This window comes from Macaca fascicularis, chromosome 6 (assembly GCF_037993035.2).
Source record: "Macaca fascicularis isolate 582-1 chromosome 6, T2T-MFA8v1.1".
NCBI classification, from domain to species: Eukaryota; Metazoa; Chordata; class Mammalia; order Primates; family Cercopithecidae; genus Macaca; species Macaca fascicularis.
The window spans coordinates 84,181,988-84,204,623 of record NC_088380.1 but is presented as its reverse complement, the minus strand read 5'-3'; the positions used below and the strand labels follow the sequence as shown (position 1 = coordinate 84,204,623).

The window sequence follows — 22,636 nt, the reverse complement described above, 5'->3', positions numbered from 1 at the left end:
GGCCAGGTGTGGTAGCTCACACCTGTAATCCCAGCACTTTTTGGGGCTGAGGTGGGTGGATCACCTGAGGTCAGGAGTTGGAGACCAGCCTGGCCAACATGGTGAAGCCCCGTCTCTACTAAAAATACAAAAATTAGCCAGGCATGGTAGCATATGCCTGTAATCCCAGCTACTCAGGAGGCTGAGGCACGAGAATCGCTTGAACGTGGGAGGCTGAGGTTGCAGTGAGCTGAGATCATGCCATTGCATTGCAGCCTGGGCAACAGAGTGAGACTGTGTCTCAATAATAATAATAATAAATAAATAAATAAATAAATAAATAAATAAATAAACATTCACTGGGTACCTAGAATAATAAAGTTCAGAGGCTGTAGCTAGCCCTGCTTGTGCTTGGGAGTGACCTGTGAATAGATGCTGAATTTGCTAGCTGTGTGAGACTGTGCCTGGGACAGACTGGATTGAGGGTTTGTTTGCTCAGCTTTGCACCTTTTATCTTTTGGAAAAGGGGAAGAAGCTGGGGGTCCCTTGGCAGGGACATTTGCCCCCAGAGGTGGATGAGCCCACACAGGGGAGCATGAAGAGAGTGGGTCCTCCTTCCTGAATGGGCTCTAGGGATCCATGCAATCCTGCAGTTGCCCACACAGTTGTGTTGTTTATGTCCTGAAACTTTTCCAAGAAGAAAGTCCCCATCATTTCTCAGCTTCTCAAGGAAATCTGACCTCAGGAAAAAACAGCTGTAGTATGAGAAGGAAAGCCCAACCTTGGAACCTTGAGAAACATCTCCAATTTAAAAGGCAGACATTCCCTGTAGCCAACGGGGAAAGAAAGGAAATTAAGTGAAGGTAGAGCCTGCCTGGAGGGTGGGGACAGGTGTGGAGCTGCTGGCCTGGTCAGAAGACAACCTGAAGTCAAGTGAGAGAGGAAGATCAAAGATCAGTGCCTGTGGATTTTTAAGAGTGCTGGCTTATCCGGAGGCTGAGGTAGGAGGATCGCTTGAGTCCAGGAGGTTGAGACTGGGTGAGTTTTGATCTACTACACTCCAGCCTGGGCAGCAGAACGAGACTATGTTTCTTTTTTTGTTTGTTTTTGTTTTTTTGAGACAGAGTCTCGCTCTGTCACCCAGGCTGGAGTGCAGTGGCGCGGTCTCGGCTCACTGCAACCTCTGCCTTCCGGGTTTAAGCGATTCTCCTGCCTTAGCCTCCCAAAAAGCTGGGATTACAGGTGCATGCCACCAGGCCCAGCTAATTTATTGGGCCAGGTGGCAGACATCTGTAATCCCAGCTACTCAGGAGGCTGAGGCAGGAGAATCGCTTGAACTTGAGAGGCAGATGTTGCAGTGAGCCAAGATCACGCCATTGCACTCCAGCCTGGGTGACAGAATGAGACTCCCATCTCAAAAAAAAAAAAAAAAAAAGTGCTTGGGGGTTTTGGCAGCCTCAGTTTCCAGGCAGCAGAAGGTAGAGAAATGCTGGGGAGCTGAGGGACTGAAGCCCGGGAGGGGAGGTTATTATCTTTTAAGATAAAAGGAGGAGCAGATTAAGAGCCTAAAGAGGTCTGGGCTAACCCTTAAAGGATGGTAGTAGGAAAACAGCTTCCTGCCCCCAAATTGCAGGATGTTGAAGTTTATTCTTTAAGTTCTGCCAAAATCGAGTCCAAGGGTAGCCCTCTATCCCCTTTTTTCTTCAAAGAAATCCCCCACTTTCTGTGCTCTCCCCCACCTTCTTTTTCTATCAAAGTTTGTGGAATCTTGTCAACTGGGATTCAATTCTTTGAACAATTCTGGAGAAGCAAGTCTAGTTCTGGTGAGATCCAGGTTTTGCTGCTTGCTTGATTAATTCATTAATTAATTTATTTATTTTAGTAGAGACAAGCTCTCACTGTGTTGCCCAGGCTGGTCCCAAACTCCTGGGTTCAAGCAATCCTCCTGCCTTGGCCTCTCAAAGTGTTAGAATTACAGGCGTGAGCCACCATGCCCAGCCTTGCTTGATTTTTGAGGCAGGTCATGGAACCACAGAAACTCTTGGAAGATACCTTAAAAGGCATCTGTTTTTAATGACCCATCTGAAGCTCAGATGTCCATTTTAATACCCCTCTTCAGTGTGCTTCTATGTTTGAATCACTCCAGTTTTGGGGAGCTCACTACTGTTCCTAGTTCTTAATTTTTCTTGTTAAGTAGGGGAAATTCCTGTCTTGTCTCCCTAATGTTGTTAGAGAGATAAAATCCCCTTTAACAATATTAGTGATTGTTGAAGGGATACAAATCAGATGTTATATGTAAGAGTCTTTTTTTAATCTGTAAAGTGGTGATGCAGTGTGTCAGCGTTCAATGTAGGAAGCCAAGATCGCCCTAGGTATTTTAAAAAGAAGAGGATTTACTACAGGGAATTAGGTATGTTTAAAAACTAATAGTAGAACTAAAGGAGCAAGAATGAAGGGGCCACCCACTCTTGAACTTAAGAATGTTGCCTAAAGACCGGAGTTCTGTCTAGGTCCTGCTGCTCAGCACACAAAAAGCCAATGACTGAGATGGACAAGGATTGCCAAGGAAGAAGGCTTTAATCGGGTGCTGCAGCCAGGGAGATAGGAGCTTGGTGTCAAATTCATCTCCCTGACCTGCTAAAACTGGAGGTTTGTGTAGCAGGGAAGAAATGTAACAATGTGTAACATTTTGAGATACAGTCTTGCTCTGTCGCTCAGGCTGGAGTGCAGTGGCCCAAGTCTTGTCTTACTGCAACCGCTGTCTCCCGAGTTGAAGCAATTCTTTTTTTTTTTTTTTTTTTTGAGACGGAGTCTCGCTCTGTCACCTGGGCTGGAGTGCAGTGGCCGGATCTCAGCTCACTGCAAGCTCTGCCTGCCGGGTTCACGCTATTCTCCTGCCTCAGCCTCCCGAGTAGCTGGGACTACAGGCGCCAGCCACCTCGCCCGGCTAGTTTTTTGTATTTTTTTTTCAGTAGAGACGGGGTTTCACCGTGTTAGCCAGGATGGTCTCGATCTCCTGACCTCGTGATCCGCCCGTCTCGGCCTCCCAAAGTGCTGGCATTACAGACTTGAGCCACCGTGCCCGGCCGAGTTGAAGCAATTCTCATGTCTCAGCCTCTGAAGTAGCTGGGATTACAGGCATGTGCCACCACGCCCGGTTACTTTTTTAATTTTATATATTTTTTTGAGATGGAATCTCACTCTGTTGCCCAGGTTGGAGTGCAGTGGTGAGATCTCGGCTCACTACAACCTCTGTCTCCTGGGTTCAGACTCCTGGATTCAGTCCTGCCTCAGACTCCCGAGTAGCTGGAACTACAGGTGCATGCCACCACACCTGGCCAATTTTTGTATTTTTAGTAGAGACAAGCTTTCACCATATTGGCCAGGCTGGTCTGAAACTCTAGACCTCATGATCTGCCCACCTTGGCCTCCCAAAGTGCTGGGATTATAGGCATGAGCCACTGTGCCCGGCCTAATTTTTGTATTTTTAGTAAAGATGGGGTTTCGCCATGCTGACTAGGCTGGTCTCGAACTCCTGACCTCAAGTGATCCGCCCACCTTGGCCTCCCAAAGTGCTGGGATTACAGGTGTGAGCCACCACGCCTGGCCTATTTTTCTTTTTTTTTTCTTTTTTTTTTTTTTTTTTGAGACGGAGTCTTGCTCTGTCACCCAGGCTGGAGTGCAGTGGCCGGATCTCAGCTCACTGCAAGCTCCGCCTCCTGGGTTTACGCCATTCTCCTGCCTCAGCCTCCCGAGTAGCTGGGACTACAGGCGCCCGCCACCGCGCCCGGCTAGTTTTTTGTATTTTTTTTTTAGTAGAGACGGGGTTTCACCGTGTTAGCCAGGATGGTCTCGATCTCCTGACCTTGTGATCCGCCTGCCTCGGCCTCCCAAAGTGCTGGGATTACAGGCTTGAGCCACCGCGCCCGGCCATGGCCTATTTTTCTAAAAGGGTCTTTTTTTAAGTATTTGGTAGATACTAATATAGCCGTACCACCCTTTTGGCTTTTGACTAATCTGTCTTTATACTTAAAAGTATGCTTTTTATAAATGTGATGGAAATGGATCTTTCTTGCTTTTTAATCCAATCTGACAATCTTTGCCTTTTTGTGTTGTTTCATTTTTCTGTTTTTTTTTGTTTTGTTTTGGGATGGGATCTTGTTCCATTGCCCAGGCTGGAGTGCAGTGATACTATCACAGTTCACTGTACCTTCAATGCCCTGGGCTCAGGTAATCCTCTCGCCTCAGCTTCCCACGTAGCTAGGACTACAGATATGCACCACCTGGCATGGATTTTTTTTTTTTTTTTAATTCTTTTTTTGCAGAGACACGGTCTTACTATGTTGTCCAGGCTGGTCTCAAACTCCTGGGCTCCAAGTGATCCTCCTGCCTTGGCCTCCCAAAGTGCTGAGATTACATGTGTGAGCCATTGTACCCAGCCAATCTTTGTCTTTTAATTGGATGCTTGGATCATTTACATTTAATGTAATTACTCATATGTTTGAGTTTAAGGCTATAAATTGTTGATCAGTTTCCATTTCATTCCCTTTTTTTTCTATTATTATTAATTAATTAATTAATTTATTTATTTTTTGAGATGGAGTCTCGCTCTGTCACCCAGACTGGAGTGCAGTGGCGTGATCTTGGCTTACTGCAGCCTCAAACTCCTGGGCTCAGGTGATCCTCCTGCCTCAGCCTCCTCAGTAACTGAAACCTGACTCATTTCCTCTTCTGTTCTTTGTTGTTACCTTTTTTTGAGGAGAGGGCTAATTGAAGATTTTTCATTGTCTTTATGTGTCTTTTTATTTCTTTTTAGTATTATTATTATTTTTCGAGACGGAGTCTTGCTCTGTCACCAGGTTGGAGTGCAGTGGAGTGATTTTGACTCACTGCAACCTCCGACTCATGGGTTCAAGCAATTCTCCTGCCTCAGCCTCCCGAGTAGCTGGGATTACAGGTGCGTGCCACCACGCCTGGCTAATTTTTGTATTTTTAGTAGAGATGGGGTTTCATTGTGTTGGCCAGGATGATCTCAATCTCCTGACGTCATGATCCACCCACCTTGGCCTCCCAAAGTGCTGGGATTACAGGTGTGAGCCACTGCACCCAGCCTTGCCATTTTATTTCTTAAGTTGTTCTAAGGATTACAGTATGTAGCACCTTGAAAAAGGGAGAAGCATCAAAACTTTTTTCATTAGTGATGGAAACCAATCACTAGGTAGGCAGCTCAATTTACTAGATACTGATTTAATCTTGAAATGATGAATTAAGTAACATGACATGAAAACTAATTTAAAAGCAATATTTTATGCTTTACAGAAATACACGGCTGAGGCCGGGTGCGGTGGCTCAAGCCTGTAATCCCAGCACTTTGGGAGGCCGAGGCGGGTGGATCACGAGGTCAGGAGATCGAGACCATCCTGACTAACATGGTGAAACCCCGTCTCTACTAAAAATACAAAAAACTAGCCGAGCGTCGTGGCGGCCGCCTGTAGTCCCAGCCACTCGGAGGCTGAGGCGGGAGAATGGCGTGAACCCGGGAGGTGGAGCTTGCAGTGAGCCGAGATCGCGCCACTGCACTGGGCGACACAACGACACAACGAGACTCCGTCTCAAAAAAAAAAAAAGAAATACATGGCTGAGCACAGTGGCTCATGCCTATAATCCCAGCACTTTTTGGTTTTATGATTTAATTATCTTATTTATCTTACTATCTTAATTTTATGATTTAATTAATCATATAAACATTTATTTTCCTTTTGGACGTTTAGTGTAATTTTTTTAAAATGATTATAAATACTCTACACTAGAGCCCTGGAAATAGTTCTGCTACAATATACAACATGACATATGCATTCTAAAAATTACCACATTAAGCAGAACTGCACAATGAAACCACATATCTCATAGGGAAAATTTGGTTAAGGGCACAATATTCTAAAACTTTGTCAGTGACACATTTGAAAAAAGGAACTGAATGAAAATGATATTATAGTTTTATAAATGTTAAATGGTTAAGAAATACATAACTACTATGGTAAATTTGGCATTTTATTTGAAAAAGTCTTGAAATTACCTTTCAAGACTTTTGGGTTGGAGAGTTAGGCTTGGGTTTGGAGAGTTAGGCTTTTGAGCAGTTGGGAAGCAGCAGGAGGAGGGTTATCTGGAATTGGATGGAAAGTTTTCACATCACATGTGTTTGGTGTGACTCAGTGCACTTGTTGAGCTGAGTTGTGTGCATTTTGTGTATTACCAGGGAGCTCAATTCAGCTTGGTGCAGTTTTCTACCTGGTGTTTCTCAACAGACAGAAATGCACATCCTATTATGCCCAATTGTTCCTAACATATCCATCCTGTTGGAGCAATTTTGTGTTTTCAAAGTCAGTATAGAATAAATAGCTCAGAAACCTTGGACTTGGAGAGCTTCAGGAAGGCTGACCAAGCCTTGCTCCTGTTAGCTGTCTGAGGGAGGGAGCTGGCCCCAGTGACTTCCTTTGGACCACCTCCCAGAAAACTGGCACTGGAAGGGTCTTCTGCTCTTCTGACCCAATTGTGCTCGATTTCTTCTACTGTAATAAACAACTCCAGAGGCAGGAACTTCCTATCTTTGGAGGCAGCTCTACTTCGCCCTTAGGGAGCTCTGTTTTAATTCTTCTTCCTGCTGGCCTCTCAAGGCTGCAGTGACTTGCCTATATCCTGGGGAGGGATACAGCTATTTTTGTATAATGAAGTTAAAAGAGGCAGAGTGGAAGGTGGGCATGGTCTGTGGCTCCTGGCTCATAGGGTACCACAATGGGATCGATGTTTCTGTTTCTGATTGTAAGAATGCAATTTCTTTTGTAGTTCATAAGCATGATGACTGGGTTTTCATGCTTGTCTGTGAGATGTGCTTCCCTTCAATCTTGTCATGTTGTTGGTACATTACCCATCTGACATGGAAAAAAAAGGATCCCCAGTATTCTCCCAAACCATAGACTGAAAATTGGGACATGCTGACAAAGGGGAAAAAATACCAGACCTTTTAGCACATTCCAATAGTTTTTAAGGATAATGGTCGGACAGTTTGAAATTAGAACCATTGTGGGAAGTCTTTGGTTGGCAGCCAGCCAGAGAAAGTCTCACAGCTGCTGCTGAGGTTTCTGATGGGCATAATGCCCATTGCTCCAGGTCCTGCATTGCCATTCTCAGATGGCTTATGGGCTGTCCATGGGGTTGTGAGAATCTGGGAGGTCACAGTCTAATTCTGGAGCTAGAAGGATCCTCAAGGCAGTGGCATTTCCACCTAACAAGTTATTTCCAGGAAACAGGTCCCGGAGCACAGGGTATCTTCCAAGGCCACACAACTAATCAGCTCACAGCAGGTACTGCCCCGTGCTCTCCTAGCGTTTCTATTTCCCAGTGCCCAGTACACACTTGGCCTTTGGTAAATGATGAGAGCATGAATGAGTGGATATTGGGCTTTTCCCCAAAGATAATCTGCTGTGTTTGCTGAACAGTTCAACAAAGAGCTCATAGCTATGGATTTTAAACACAGTCTTATGATTTGATTATTTGAATCTCGGATTGGGTTTTTTTTGTTCTTTGAGAAGGAGTTTTGCTCTGTCGCCCAGGCTGGAGTGTAGTGGCAGGATCTCAGTTCACTGCAACCTCTACCCCTCTGCCTCTAGGGTTCAAGCTATTCTCCTGCCTCAGCCTCCCAAGTAGTGGGATTACAGGCGCCTGCCACCACGCCCAGCATATTTTTGTATTTTTAGTAGAGATGGGGTTTTGCCATGTTGGTCAGGCTGGTCTTGAACTCCTGATCTCAGGCAATCCACCTGCCTCAGCCTCCCAAATGCTGGGATTACAGGCGTGAGCCACTATGCCTGGTTTCGGGTTGGGTTTTTATGCTGTATTTTGTTGTAATAAAATCAGTTTAAACTTTTTGTTCCCTTCCTTCTCTTAAACTCCCAAGCTGTTATTTTCCAGAAAGTTCTGCTGTATGCATGGATGATAGAATTTAACAGAAAGCAGGTTTTAAGACTGTACTATCTCACCATTAGTGTAGTTGGTGGAAGTTGCAGGTTGCTGAGTAAGGGGCATGAGGCCATTTAAATGAGGCACTTTATGCAAATCATTTTGCCTAGCAGCGGCTTCTGGCTGGAGGCTTTGAAAAGCATGAAGCTGTAAATTATTTCCTTATGATAGAGGGCGGGTAGGAATGAGGGTTGCCGCGGATTGCAATTTTTCTTTTTTCCTTTTTTTTTTTTTTGAGACAGAGTCTCGCTCTGTCGCCAGGCGACTGCAGTGGTGCCACCTCTGCTTACTGCAATCTCCGCCTCTTGGGTTCAAGCGATTCTCCTGCCTCAGCCACCCTCAAGCGATTCTCCTGCCTCAGCCACCCAAGAAGCTAGGACTACAGGCGCCCGCCACCATGCCTAGCTAATTTTTTGTATTTTTAGTAGATACGGGGTTTCACCATGTTGGCCAGGATGATCTCGACCTCTTGACCTCATGATTCGCCTGCCTTGGCCTCCCCAAAGTGCTAGAATGACAGGTAGCCACTGCGCCTGGCCGATTGCATATTTTTTGGAAGCAAGAGGTCCAGCAGGGCTGACTCCCTGACTTCTTTTTTTTTTTTTCTTTTCTTTCTGGAAGAGGGGTGTGGCAGATAGCTGGACCCAGTGCTTGAAAGGAACACAAATGCTTATTTCATTTGCCCTTCATTATGGATTGCTTGAGGGTATTCTCTGATTATTAGAGAGAACTGGCAATGGCGGAGAGGTGGCTCTTGCTTGTAATCCCAATACTTTGGGAGGCCGAGGTGGATGAATTGCTTGAGCCCAAGAATTCGAGACCATCCTGGGCAACATAGTGAAACCCCATCTCTACAAAAAAATACAAACATTAGCCGGGCGTGGTGGCGTGCACTTGTAGTCCCAGCTGCTCTGGAGGTTGAGGTGGGAGGATCACCTGAGGCTGGAAAGTTGAAGCTGCAGTGAGCCATGATCGTACCACTGCAACCCAGCCTGGGTGACATGACAAAAAGACATGAACAAAAAAAAAAAAAAGAGAGAGAGAAAGCCCTCCACTTCTCTTCTTAGCATTTCATTCTCCTTTTTCATGTTTGTAAAACAATTAGGGAGTCCTGTGCATAGCTGATATTTAAGTTACCCCCAGATGCCGATAGCACTCACCAGTCTTTGTGAAAACACTACCCCTGCCTTTACTACCAAGGATGCACCTGGCCCCTGGGGCATGCAGTGATACTGCCCAGAAAAGAAACACTAGGACCGGGGACAGTGGCACACACCTTTAATCCCAGCACTTTGGGAGGCTGAGGCGGGCGAATCACCTGAGATCAGGAATTCCAGACCGGCCTGGCCAACAGGGTGAAACCCCATCCCTACAAAAATACAAAAAAGCCCGTCATGATGGCGAGAGGCCGAAGCAGGAGAATCTCTTGAACCCGGGAGGCAGAGGTTGCAGCGAACTGACAACGCACCATTGCACACCAGCCTAGGCAACAGAGCAAGACCTCGTCTCAAAAAAAAAAAAAAAAAAAAAAAAAAAAAAAAAAAAAGAAAAGAAAAAGAAAGAAAGAAAGAAAAGAAAAGAAAAAGAAGGCCGGGCGCGGTGGCTCAAGCCTGTAATCCCAGCACTTTGGGAGGCCGAGACGGGCGGATCACGAGGTCAGGAGATCGAGACCATCCTGGCTAACACGGTGAAACCCCGTCTCTACTTAAAAAATACAAAAAAAAAAACTAGCCGGGCGAGGTGGCGGGCGCCTGTAGTCCCAGCTACTCGGGAGGCTGAGGCAGGAGAATGGCATAAACCCGGGAGGCGGAGCTTGCAGTGAGCTGAGATCTGGCCACTGCACTCAAACCTGGGCGACAGAGCGAGACTCCACCTCAAAAAAAAAAAAAAAAGAAAAAGAAAAAGAAACACTGGACCAGGTGCGGTGGCTCATGCCTGTAATCCCAGCACTTTGAGAGGCTGAGGCGGGTGGATCACCTGAGGTCAGGAGTTCGAGACCGACCTGGGCAACATGGTGAAACCCCTGCCTCTACTGAAAATACAAAAGTTAGCCGGGCGTGGTGGCATGCACCTGTAATCCCAGCTACTCGGGAGACTGAGGCAGGAGAATCACTTGAACCTGGGAGGTGGAGGTTGCAGTGAGCCAAGATGCCACCGCACTCCAGCCTAGACGACAGAGCGAGAATCAGTTTCAAGGAAAAAAAAGATTTAGTACTTAAGCTACGCGAAGTATTTGATGGGAGGAAAAGGACAAACCTGCTTTCTACTGAGAATTAATTTAAACATATTTTTGATGTGGATTTTTTTAGGCTTTTTTGTTCATATAGTTCAGAGGCGGTGTAGCAGAGAAGTTAAGAGCCAGTTCTAAGTGATGGGAAGCCTGAGTTCCAATATGTTCTCAGCCATTTACTGGTGGTGTGCCTTGATCAGTTACATCATCTGTTGGTTGTTTAATTCGTACATCTGTAAAATGGGGTAATCCCTAGGATCTCCTTTATAGGATTTTGCACTTGGAACAGTGACTGGCCCACAGTTTGAGTTCATAAATGTTAGATGTTGTAGTTATGGGGAGAACTGTCACTCTTCCTTGGGATACTGATATCCAAATTGTAAGCTGTCAGTAAGCTTTCTTTGAAGTTTGCTCCACACCCTTTCCATTAAAATAAGTAATGTGTAGATCCAATATTTAACCATGATAAAATGGGTTAAAAAGGAGTCCATTAAAAGTATTGAGAAAAGATGGGTGACCTTTTAAAATAATCTAAAATGGCCAAGGTTTTTCTAGACACAAGATCCATAAACCAAATTAAAGAAAGAACTCAGATGACACACAGTGATTCGTAGAACAGAGATCCACTTGCCTTAATTTGCACAGTGTTCTCATAAATCAACAGAAAGGACACATAACAGAAAAATTTAAAAGGTTAGGGATCATTTAGGAAAAAATGCACATGCCAACAAACGTGAGAAAATGCTCAGTCTTACTTATAATTTAAGAACTACAATTCAGCCAGGCACGGTGGCTCATGCCTGTAATCCCAGCTAATCAGGAGGCTGAGGCACGATAATTGCTTGAACCCAAGAGGCAGAGGTTGTAGTGAGCCAAGATCATGCCACTGCACTCCAGCCTGGGCGACAGAGCAAGACTCTGTGTCAAAAACAAAACAAAACAAAAATTACAATTAAAAATGAGAGAGTTTTCATTGGCAAAGTTGAAAAGAAAGGTGAAAGAAAAACCTACTCTTCTGGATTTGTGTTTGTTCACTTATGGAGAATTTATTTTGTCATAATCTCTTTGAATAATAAATATGTTCTTGGGTCTAGCAATTCTTCTATTGTATTAGAAGTAAACTTGGAACATCTTAAACACTGATAATGAAGACTAATTTAAAATAAAAAGTTACTAGCCTTTCGTACAATGAAATATGTTGCCGTTAAAAAGGATGAAATTAACAATGGAATATTATACAGCCTTAATAAAGAAGGAAAACTTGTCACATACTACAATGTGGGTGCACCTCAAGGACATTATGCTAAGTGAAATAAAAGTATATAATAAAAGTCACAAAAGGAGAAATACTGTATGATTCCACTCATATGAAGTGTCTAAAGTAGTCAAAATCATAGAAAACAGAAAGGCGGTTCCCTAGGGCCCAGGGGAGGTGGGAAGGAGAACTAGTGTTTAGTGGGTATAGCGTTTCAGTGCTGCACAATGAAAAAGTTATAGAAATCTGTTGCACAACAATATGAATATACTTAACATTACTGAACTGTACACTTAAAAATGGTTAGGATGATACGTTTAATGTTATGTGTGTTTCACCATAGTAAAAAAAGAGTAAGTTAAATCTGTATGTACAGAGAGGAACAGGTAGCCAAGCTAACAGTGTTAGTTAAGTAGGGCTTATAAAAAGAGGAGGTTAAAGAACACTATGTCTATGATGAACCCAATTATGGTTTCTAATTTGAAAGGCACATATGTTTCCATGTATGTAGATACATATATACACAAGAATTCTGAGAGTTTTAAAGATACCCTAGAAGCTGCCACCAGTGGTTATGGCAATAGAGTAATAATAGGAGGTTGGAGGGTAGGGGATAATGTTGGGGGCATTTGTTTTTCATTCAACAATTTTAAAGCTTATTTTAGCAAACCTAAATGTGCGAAATTCATCATGCTTTATAATTGTATTTGCTAGCATTGTTTTCATTGTGATATCATCTCTGCCCTTTGTGGTGGTAGTGGTGGTAGTGTGTGATGTGTTTAGAAGTAGGTTTGGAGATAACAGAGTTTAACCCATTTTTGCATTAGAAAGGAAACATCAATTTGGTTGCACAACTGGTATGAATATGTGGTGTAATTTTTATCAACATTGTTCACAATTTACATATGTAAATGTAGATTTTTCTTAAGTGTAGTGAGGTAAATGGAACTGGAAAAAAAAGGGTATGCCAATCCTAAAAAAAATGGTGCTAAGATTAAACTGTCAGATCAGTCTTTGTCAAGTGCTCCAGCTGGCTGTGGATTATTAGGAAGTATTCAAAGGGCTGCTTTGGTACAAGACAGGAAAATTGCTGGAGAAATGACTGCTCTGGTGCTAAGATTCAGCCATTTCAAATGGGCAATCTCTTAAACGTAAAAGTTGGGGCCGGGCACGGTGACTCATGCCTGTAATCCCAGCACTTTGGGAGGCTGAGGCGGATGGATCCCAAGGTCAGGAGTTTGAGACTAGCCTGGCCAATATGGTGAAACCCTGTCTCTACTATAAATACAAAAATTAGCCGGGCATGGTGGCGGGCACCTGTAGTCCCAGCTACTCGGGAGGCTGAGGCAGAAGCATCGCTTGAACCTGGGAGGCAGAGGTTGCAGTGAGCCGAGATCATGCCACTGCACGCCAGCCTGGGTGACAGAGCGAGACTCTGTCTCAAAAAAAAAAAAAAAAAAAGTAAAAATTGAAAGATCTATAAAATACTTTCTGTAAACTTTACAAAGCATTTTATAGCAGACTAATAAGAAACACATGAAGCAATTTCAGCTCCTAAAGTCCTGGGAATTTGCCTTTGGGAATACTTTATTCCTATTTAAATTAACAAGCGTTCCAAAAAAAAAGTCCTAGTTTTATTTTTATTCTTAAAGTGACATTGGAGAGATGTCCACACTTCTCCAATGAGCAGAGATGTCCAACCAAGTGATTTTAAAATTATTATTTGAGGTTTTTTTAAAACTTATCCTAAAATGGCTATTAGGTTATTTTTAACTAAAGAAATTATTATTATTATTATTATTATTATTATTATTTATTTTTTTTTTTTTTTTGAGACGGAGTCTGGCTCTGTCGCCCGGGCTGGAGTGCAGTGGCCGGATCTCAGCTCACTGCAAGCTCCGCCCCCCGGGTTTACGCCATTCTCCTGCCTCAGCCTCCCGAGTAGCTGGGACTACAGGCGCCCGCCGCCTCGCCCGGCTAGTTTTTTATATTTTTTAGTAGAGACGGGGTTTCACCGTGTTCGCCAGGATGGTCTCGATCTCCTGACCTAGTGATCCGCCCGTCTCGGCCTCCCAAAGTGCTGGAATTACAGGCTTGAGCCACCGCGCCCGGCCAGAAATTATTATTATTATTATTATTATTATTTGAGATGGAGTTTTGCTTTTGTTGCCCAGGCTGGAGTACGATGGTGTGATCTTGGCTCACCGCAACCTTCACCTCCTGGGTTCAAGCGATTCTCCTGCCTCAGCCTCCCGAGTAGCTGGGATTACAGGCATGCGCCACCACGCCCCCTGCTAATTTTTTGTATTTTTAGTAGAGGTAGGGTTTCTCCATGTTGGTCAGGCTGGTCTCGAACTCCCGACCTCAGATGATCCGCCCGCCTTGGTCTCCCAAAGTGCTGGGATTACGGGCTTGAGCCACTGTGCCCGGCCTTAAAGAAATTATTGATAAAGTAAAAAGTAGTTTCACATAGCATACAGCCCAGTCATTTGAAGTGTGCAATTCAGTGGTTTTATAGTATATGTGCAGAGTTGTGGAACCATCATGACAACTTAGTTTTTGTCACCTCTATGCTTATTAGCAGTCACTCCCAGTTCCCTCCCAGACTCCCTCAGAGTCTTGGCAATTGTTAATCTACTCACTGTCTCTATGGACTTTCATAGACATTTCCTATTAATGAAACCATATAATGTATAGTCTTTAGGACTACTTCTTTAACTTAGTATGTTCTCAAGGTTCATCCATGTTGTAGCATGTGTCAGTACTTCTTTTTTTGTTGTTGTTTTTTTTTTGAGACGGAGTCTCACTCTGTCGCCAGGCTGGAGTGCGGTGGCACAATCTTGGCTCACCACAACCTCTGTCTCTCGGGTTCAAGCGATTCCCCTGCCTTAGCCTCCTGAGTAGCTGGGACTACAGGCGTGTGCCATCGTGCCCAGCCAATTTTCATAGTTTTAGTAGAGATGGGGTTTCACTATATTGGCCAGGCTGGTCTCAAACTCCTGACCTCGTGATCCGCCCACCTTGACCTCCCAAAGTGCTGGGATTACAGGTGTGAGCCACTGTGCCCCGCCAGGTACTTCATTCCTTTTACCACACTTTACTTAAACCCGTTTCTCAGCTGATGATCGTTTGTTTCCACTTTTTTTTTTTTAGATAGTCTCGCTCTGTTGCTCAGGCTGGAGTGCAGTGGTGCGATCTTGGCTCAATGCAAGCTCCGCCTCCCGGGTTGACGCCATTCTCCTGCCTCAGCCTCCCGAGTAGCTGGGACTACAGGTGCCCGCCAGCGCACCTGGCTAATTTTTTTTTTTTTGGTATTTTTAGTAGAGACGGGGTTTTATGGTATTAGCCAGGATGGTCTCGATCTCCTGACCTCGTGATCTGCCCGCCTTGGCCTCCCAAAGTGCTGGGATTACAGGCATGAGCCACCTTGCCTGGCCGTTTTTGTTTTTTGTTTTTTTTTTAAAGATGGAGTCTTAGTCTGTTTCTCAAGCTGGAGTGTGGTGGCACAGTCATGGCTCACTATAGCCCTGAACTCTCAGGTTGAAGTGATCCCCCTGTCTCAGCCTCTCATGTAGCTGGGACCACAGGTGCGTGCCATCGCACTTGGCTCACTTTTTGATATTTTATAGAGATGGGATCTCACTATGTTGCCCAGGCTGGTCTCCAACTCTTGGGCTCAGGTAATCCTCCCATCTTGGCCTCTCAAAGTGCTGGGATTACTGGCATGAGCCACAGCACCTGGCCATTCTTAATGAGTTAATTTTTATCTGTGGTATAGGGAAAGGGTCCAACTTCATTGTTTTGCATTTGAATATCCAGTTCCACCAACATTTGTTGAAAAGACTGTTCTTTCCCAGTTGAATTATCTTGGCAGAATTAGTTGACTGTCAGTGTTAAGGTTTATTTCTGGGCTTTCAATTCTATTGATTTTTTTTTTTTTTTTAATTTGACTGTATGTTGGAAGAATTATTCATCTGGAATTTAGGCCTACTGAGGCTGGTGGTCATGACGCTGGAGGTTGTGTTTTGGGAACTGGTGACCAGTCATTCTTAGATGGTTGACTCATCTTTTTTGTGACCATGAGTTTTAAATATTTACAGAGATTTAAGTGTAAGTAACAAAGGCCTGCAGTAGATGCTGTTACAGGCATGAGAAATGATTTTGTTTATACAGATCACAAATTATAAATACAGTGGCAGTGGTCACTGGAGCCATCCATATATCACAGTTAAACTGTTCTCCTGAGTAATGGAGTTGTCAGCACTGAAGTACACTTCCTTGCCATATGGCGCAGTAGCCGGTTCTTTATTTAATATTTTCATTTACTAAGCAATAACTTAATTGGAAAATGAATTTTGATTGAGTTTTCTATAGTTACTGTTTTTTAAAAGTACTATTCCCTTTTTCTCTTTTCCACTTTCAATTTGGTGAGGTAGTTAAGAATACTGGCTTTGAAATTACCTGGGACTGTTGCAGTGGCTCACACCTGTAATCCCACCACATGGGAGACTGAGGTGGGAGGATTGCTTGAAGACAGGAGTTCGAGACCAGCCTGGGCAAAACCCAATCTCTACAAAAAATACAAATAGTAGCCAGCTTGGAAGTGTGCGCCTGTAGTTCCAGCTACTTGGGAGGCTGAGGAGGGAGGATTGCTTGAGCCCAAGACGTCGAGGCTGCAGTGAGCTGTGATCATGCCACTGCACTCCATCCACCAAGAAGCTGTGACCTTAGGCAATTTATTTCCTAGAGTTCAAGTTTCCCAACTGCTACAGAGGAGAAAAATAATAATAACAGTAATACCTGACAGATTGGGAGAGATTGTGCTGGTGTCACAGAGTCTGTGACAGCACTTGGAAGGGAGTGTGCTGCATAAATGAGAATGGCTGCCGTTGTTGCACTATTATTTGTTTTATATGGTTATAAAACTTCCCTCAAGCTCCCTTTGAAAAGGCAAATCAGTAGTTGGCAAACAAATTCAAAGAGCCATAATTTCTCTTTCTTTGTTTGTTTCTTTCTTTCTTTGTTTTTTCTTTCTTTCTTTCTTTCTTTCTTTCTTTCTTTCTTTCTTTCTTTCTTTCTTTCTTTCTTTCTTTCGTTCGTTCTTTCTCTTTCTCTTTCTCTCTCTTTCTCTCTCTCTCTCTTTCTCTCTCTTTCTTTCTCTCTTTCTCTCTTTCTTTCTCTCTCTCTCTCTTTCTTTCTTTCTTTTTCTTTCTTTCTTTCTTTCTTTCTGTCTTGCTCTGGAATGCAGTGGCGGGATTGTGGCTCACTGCAACCTCTCCCTCCTGGGTTCAGATGATTCTCCTATCTAAGCCTCCTGAGTAGCTGGTGCGTGCCACCATACCTAATTTTGTTGTATTTTTACTAGAGACAGGGTTTCACCATGTTGACCAGGCTGGTCTTGAAAGCCTGACTTCGAGTGATCTGCCTGCCTCAGCCTCCCAAAGTGTTGGGATTGCAGGTATGAGCCACTGTGCCCGGCCAGTAGCTTTTTGGTCAGGTGTGAGGTTTGAGTGATGGAGTTGGGGATGCTAGAGCTGCAAGTTCCTGGAGCAGGCTGAGCCTCCAAGAGGGAGCGAGTCCCTTGGGTTCCTTCTGCCCTGGGAATTTCCTGAGCAGTGGGAGGAGAACTGGCAACTAGGTAAATCTCTCAGAGTTTGAGGAAATGAGATGCTACTTCTTTGGAGTGACTAGGTTTAGATCCCAGCCCTGTAAACCTCTGGCCTTCCTTTTCGAGGACACTAAGAATAATATTGACAATTAACGTTCTAAGTTCCTTGAAAACATTCTCAGTCTTAATAATCCTATGATGTAAGAACTACTGTTGTGTCTGTTTTGTATGAGGCAGCAGAGGCACAGAGCATTTAAGTAGCCTTGTATTGAATGAAATGAGCATGTATACAAGCTAACATTAAACACGTATGGGCCAGGCACATGTGCTGAGCACTTTACATGGGTGATTTCATGTAATCTTTACAGATGTTCATCATTATAACTTTATATGGCTGAACAGGTCTGTGTTTTGTTTTTTCCTTTTCTTTTTAATTAGTTCCTGTAAGCGGAATGTCTGTGTTTTTGTATTGCTTCACTGGCCAAGAGATTTCTCCCTACGTTAGAGAGCAAGTTTCTGTTGTTTACTTTTACCCTTTCCTAGTGTTGACTTAAACAATGAATGTTCAATGTAGGCGAGTTCAAATTCTAGTTTGTTTATATTGATCACTTTTAGTTACTCAATAACTTTAAAAGTTGGTTGCAAAACTATTTCATTTTTTGCAGTCTCTGAAAAGAGGATTCTGAGATGTTAAAGTAGCAAAAAAAAAAAAAAAAAAAAAAGTGTGTAAGTATGTAAAATGCCAGGCATGGTGGCTCACCCCTGCAATCCCAGCACTTTGGGAGGCTGAGGCAGGTGGATCACTTGAGGTCAGCAGTTAGAGATCGGCCTGGCCAACATGGTGAAACTGCATCTCTACTAAAAATACAAAAATTAGCCGGGCATGGTGGCGTGCACCTGTAATCCCAGCTACTAAGGGGAGGCTGAGGCACAAGAATCGCTTGAGCTCAGGAGGCAGAGGTTGCAGTGAGCCGAGATCGCACCACTGCACTCCAGCCTAGGCAACTCCATCTCAAAAAAAAAAAAAGTATGTAAAATATTGGTGGTATTTTGAGAAAAAGGAAATTTTCTGAATTTATCACTAAATTTGTTTTAAACCTAAATATAGTTTTTGTTTTCCGCCTTTTTCTTTTGTTCTTGTTTCTTGTTATAGTTAACTTTGAAGAGTTTGGAATAATCTTTTCATTTATATTAGAGTGTGAGGTATTCTAATGCTATCAACAAGAAAAAAACATGAATTACGTGGGAAATTTTAGACATGGACATTTTGTGCAGGCAACTTAAAATTTTTATCTTGGCTGGGGATGGTGGTTCATGTCTGTAATCCCAGTGCTTTGGGATTGAGGCTAGGAGTTTAAGACCAGCCTGGGGAGTATAGCAAACAAAAAATAAAATAAAACAACTAGCAGGGCATGGTGGCATGTACCTGTAGTCCTAAGTACTTGGAAGGCTGAGGCAGGAGAATCATTTGAGGCAAGGAGTTCAAGGCTCCAAAGAGCTACGGTTGCACCATTGCGCTTCAGTGTGGGCAACAGAATGAGACCCTTTCTTAAACAAAAAAAAAAAAATTCTTAATAGTGTAAAGAGAAAGGCAATGATGAAAGATTTGGATTGTGATTCAAATTTTATACACACTACAAGTGCCAAACTCAGTTTTCACTCTGTTTTATGCCAAGTGTCTATACATTTTTTCCTTCCTTCCTTACCCCCCTCCCCTCCTTCCTCCCTCTCTCCCTCTTTTCCCTCCTTCCCTCCCTCCCTCACTGTGCTGCCCAGGCTGGAGTGTGGTGTCGAGATCATAGCTCACTGTAGCCTTCTTGACCTCACAGGGTCAGGTGATCCTCCCATCTCAGTCTCCTGGGTAGCTGAGACTACAGGTGCATGCTACCATGCCTGGCTATTTTTTTTTTTTCCGTGTTATTTGTAGAGATGGGGTTTTGCCATGTTGCCCAGGCTGGTCTCGAACTCTTGGGCTCAAGTGATCACCCACCTTGGCCTCTCAAAGTGTTGGGATTACAGATGTGAGCCACCATGCCAGCCAACTGTCTGTACTTTTAACCAAAGTCCAGAATAATTGCTAGAAACTTTTAAACCTTCTTACTCTGTGTAAACACAGTCTTTTTCTTTTTTGTAAGTCAGAGTCTCACTCTGTTGTCCATGTCTCACTCTGTTGTCCATGTTGCAGTGCAGTGGCACTATCTTGGCTCACTGCAACCTCTGCTTTCCGGGTTCAAGTGATTCTCATGCCTCAGCCTCCTGAGTAGCTGGGACCACAGGTGTTCGCCCCCACCCTGGCTAGTTTTTGAATTTGTAACTTTCAAATGATTGACTACAAAAATCAGATAGTCAATCTAAAAATAAACATCTACACATGCGATTTTTTTTTTTTTTTTTTTTTTTTTTTGTATTTTTAGTAGAGACGGGGTTTCACCATATTGTCCAGGCTGGTCTCAAACTCCTGGCCTCAAGTGATCTACCTGCCTGGGCCTCCCAAAGTGCTGGGATTATAGGCGTGAGCCACTGCTCCTGGCTGTAAACACAGTTTTATTATGAGGTGTGCTGTGACTCTCTAGAGACAGCTCTGCTCTAGAGACGGCACCATAGCAGCACAGGAAAGAGTTTAGGGCCTGGCTGACTGAGTTCCTATGTCGACCTTAGGAGAGACCTCAGTTTTCTCGTTTCTGAAAAAAAAGGAATTCTATTTTCCTTTTTCTCTCTTTTCTTCCTTTATGTTTTCTCTACTTATTTTGTCTTTTCCTCATTTTTCTGTCAGTATAGCTTATAAAATTTTTTCTGATTATAAAAGTAGGCCATAGGCCAGGCGTGGTGGCTCATGCCTGTAATTCCAGCACTTTGGGAGGCCGAGGCGGGTGGATCACCTTAGGTCAGAAGTTCGAGACCAGCCTGGCCAACATAGTGAAACCCTGTCCCTACTAAAAATACGAAAATTAGCCGGGCGTGGTGGGGGGGGGGCTCCTATAATCCCAGCTACTCGGGAGGCTGAGACAGGAGAATTGTTTGAACCTGGGAGGTGGAATTGCAGTGAGCTGAGATCACGCCACTGCACTCCAGCCCTGGGCAACGGAGCCAGACTCCATCTCAAAAAAAGAAAAAGTAGGGCATATTATGCCAAAAATTCAAGTAATGATCCTGTCTTATTTGTGAAAATATGGCAGTATGAGTATTTACTTTGTGGGATTGTTGTGAGGATGAAATGAATCCATGCTAAGAACTGAGGACCTTACCTGGCACCTAGAAAATGCACAATGCAATTTCCTATTATTTAAAAAAATTATTATTAGTATCACTGCCACAAATTGCAAGAAGAATGAAGAATGGCTTTTGGAACAGTGGTGGGATGCCCAAGGCTGTGCTGTGTTCTCACAGCAAGCGTTGGGAATGGCACATCTCAAGGTCAGGACTAGCCCTCAGGAGGGGCAGGTGAGGGAGATGCAGCATCCAGTGGACTCTTCTGACTGCTGTGGGTGCATGCACCTGCTTTAGGGTCTCTCTTGATTTTATGTTTCTCTACGGGAGTAGGTGGAGGAGGGGTCAAAACAGTATATTCCAGGTATCCTGAGATCTGGCAAAGGAAAACTGGTTTTAGAACCCTGTTGGACTTTGGAATCAGAGATTAGGATTCTGGTTTATCCCAAAGTGGCTTCTGGAAAGTTGGTTAACCTCTGAGACTCAGGTTTCCTCATCTGTCAAATGGAGATTGTGATACTTCTATCAAAGGGTTATTTTTGGCCGGGTGCAGTGGCTCATGCCTGTAACATGGCAAAACTCCATCTCTACTAAAAAATACACAAAATTAGCCTGGCGTCATGGTGTGTACCTGTACTCCAGCTACTTGGGAGTCTGAGGCACGAGAATTGCTTGAACTGGGAGTTGGAGGTTGTAGTGAGCTGAGATCGGGCCACTGCACTCCAGCCTGGGGGAACAGAGCGAGACTCTCTCTCAAACAAAAGGTAGGGGGGGTGGTTTTTTTTTTTTTTCCTTTGGGGTGATTAAATGAAGGGTCTTGAAAGCACCTTAGAGTAGTGCCTTGATACATAGGAAGTACTTAAAAAATGGTAGGTAACTATTACTTATAATGAGTGCTGGGTAGAAGGATCTCCTTGGTTACCGAAGACACTCCCATCTTGAATTTTGGTGTCTTGATGGAAGCACAGGATATATTTCTCTGCCTCCTTAAATTGTTGAACGTGCTGCAAAGTTTGACACTTTGAAATAGAACTGGGGCTCTGGGACTTGGTTCTGTCTTTAGGGCTTTGCTTTCTGCCCTTGCGTACACACACATGTGCATGGTGAGTGCATATTACACAGGTGCATGGGATAACCCTACTCTTTCAAGGCAGTATGGAAGCAGCAAAGCTTGCTGTCTTTGTCTTTTCGGGTGTTGCTGGTCTCTGTCAGCACCATCAAGGCTTTGCTGCTCATTGCGCTCACCCAGCAGGGTGCTATTAGAAAGGAGAATGAGTTTCAAAAATAAGGTAACTTATCCAGGCTTCACATTTGTCTCTATGTTGGGAATAATGCTACTCTCCCTGCCTGCCTTGTGGAGTGGTTATAAGGATAGAATGAAAGGAAGGTTGTGAAGGCGTGATCAAGGTGTTACACCAATCATTAAACATTATAAAGTATTGCAGAGAAATGGACTTCGGAGTCACCGGCAGAAATTCCAGTTCTATTTACTAGGTATGTCTGTGTTATTTGATTCACTTTCTCATTATAATAGAGGTAGATGATAACAACGTAGGGCTGTGATAAACATTAAATTCTGTAACATATATAAAGAAACTAGTGAAGTATATGTTGCACAAAACAGGTACTCAAAAAGTTGTGTTTGGGTCTGTCAGGAGTTTGAGACCAGCCTGGGCAACATGGTGACACCTAGTCTCTACTAAAAATACAGATGTTAGCTGGGTGTGGCGTTGCGCCCCTGTAATCTCAGCTAATTGGGAGGCCGAGTCAAGAGAATTGCTTGAACCCGGGAGGCAGAGGTTGCAGTGAGCCGAGATCATGCCATTGCACTCCAGCCTGGGCAACAAGAGCAAAACTTCATCTCAAACACACACACACACACACACACACAAACACACACACACACACACACACAAAAATCACCGCCAGAACTTCTGGGTTGGATCTGGTGAGGTCACAATTTTGGATTTGGTCCCCATGTGGTCCAGTTTTGTTCTTATGGAGTAAATCTCTGTTTCAGAGGCCACCATATCACATTTCCCAAGTCTCCTTGTAGACACCTAACTTGTCAGTGATGAAGTGAGGTAATAACAGGAGATAATGATTCAGCAAAGCTTTGTCCGGTCACTGAGAAATTACCTTGAAACAGTGGCCCATCCACACTTGCAAAGTGGGGGTGATTCTTCTTCAGGGAGCACAGCGCAGCAGATTTTCCTCTAGGTCCTCTGTGTGTGTTCCTCAGGGTCTGGAAAGTGCTTACCCCAGAGAGTGAGCTTGGGACCATTTGTATTAAAGCTATTATTATTATTATTTGAGACAAAGTCTCACTTTGTCACCCAGG

The 22,636-nt window shown here is 43.9% G+C and overlaps 1 protein-coding gene and 1 non-coding gene across 9 annotated transcripts in view; both read left to right on the top strand.

The window, feature by feature from the left end:
- The window catches only part of SERINC5 (serine incorporator 5), a 121,416-nt gene that overhangs the window by 10,327 nt on the left and 88,453 nt on the right, over window positions 1–22,636 (top strand). The gene's annotated exons all lie outside the window — the stretch shown is intronic.
- LOC123574296 (small nucleolar RNA U13) lies at window positions 6,811–6,914 on the top strand. The gene has a single exon (XR_006699179.1). It is a non-coding gene; the product is annotated as a small nucleolar RNA U13 (small nucleolar RNA).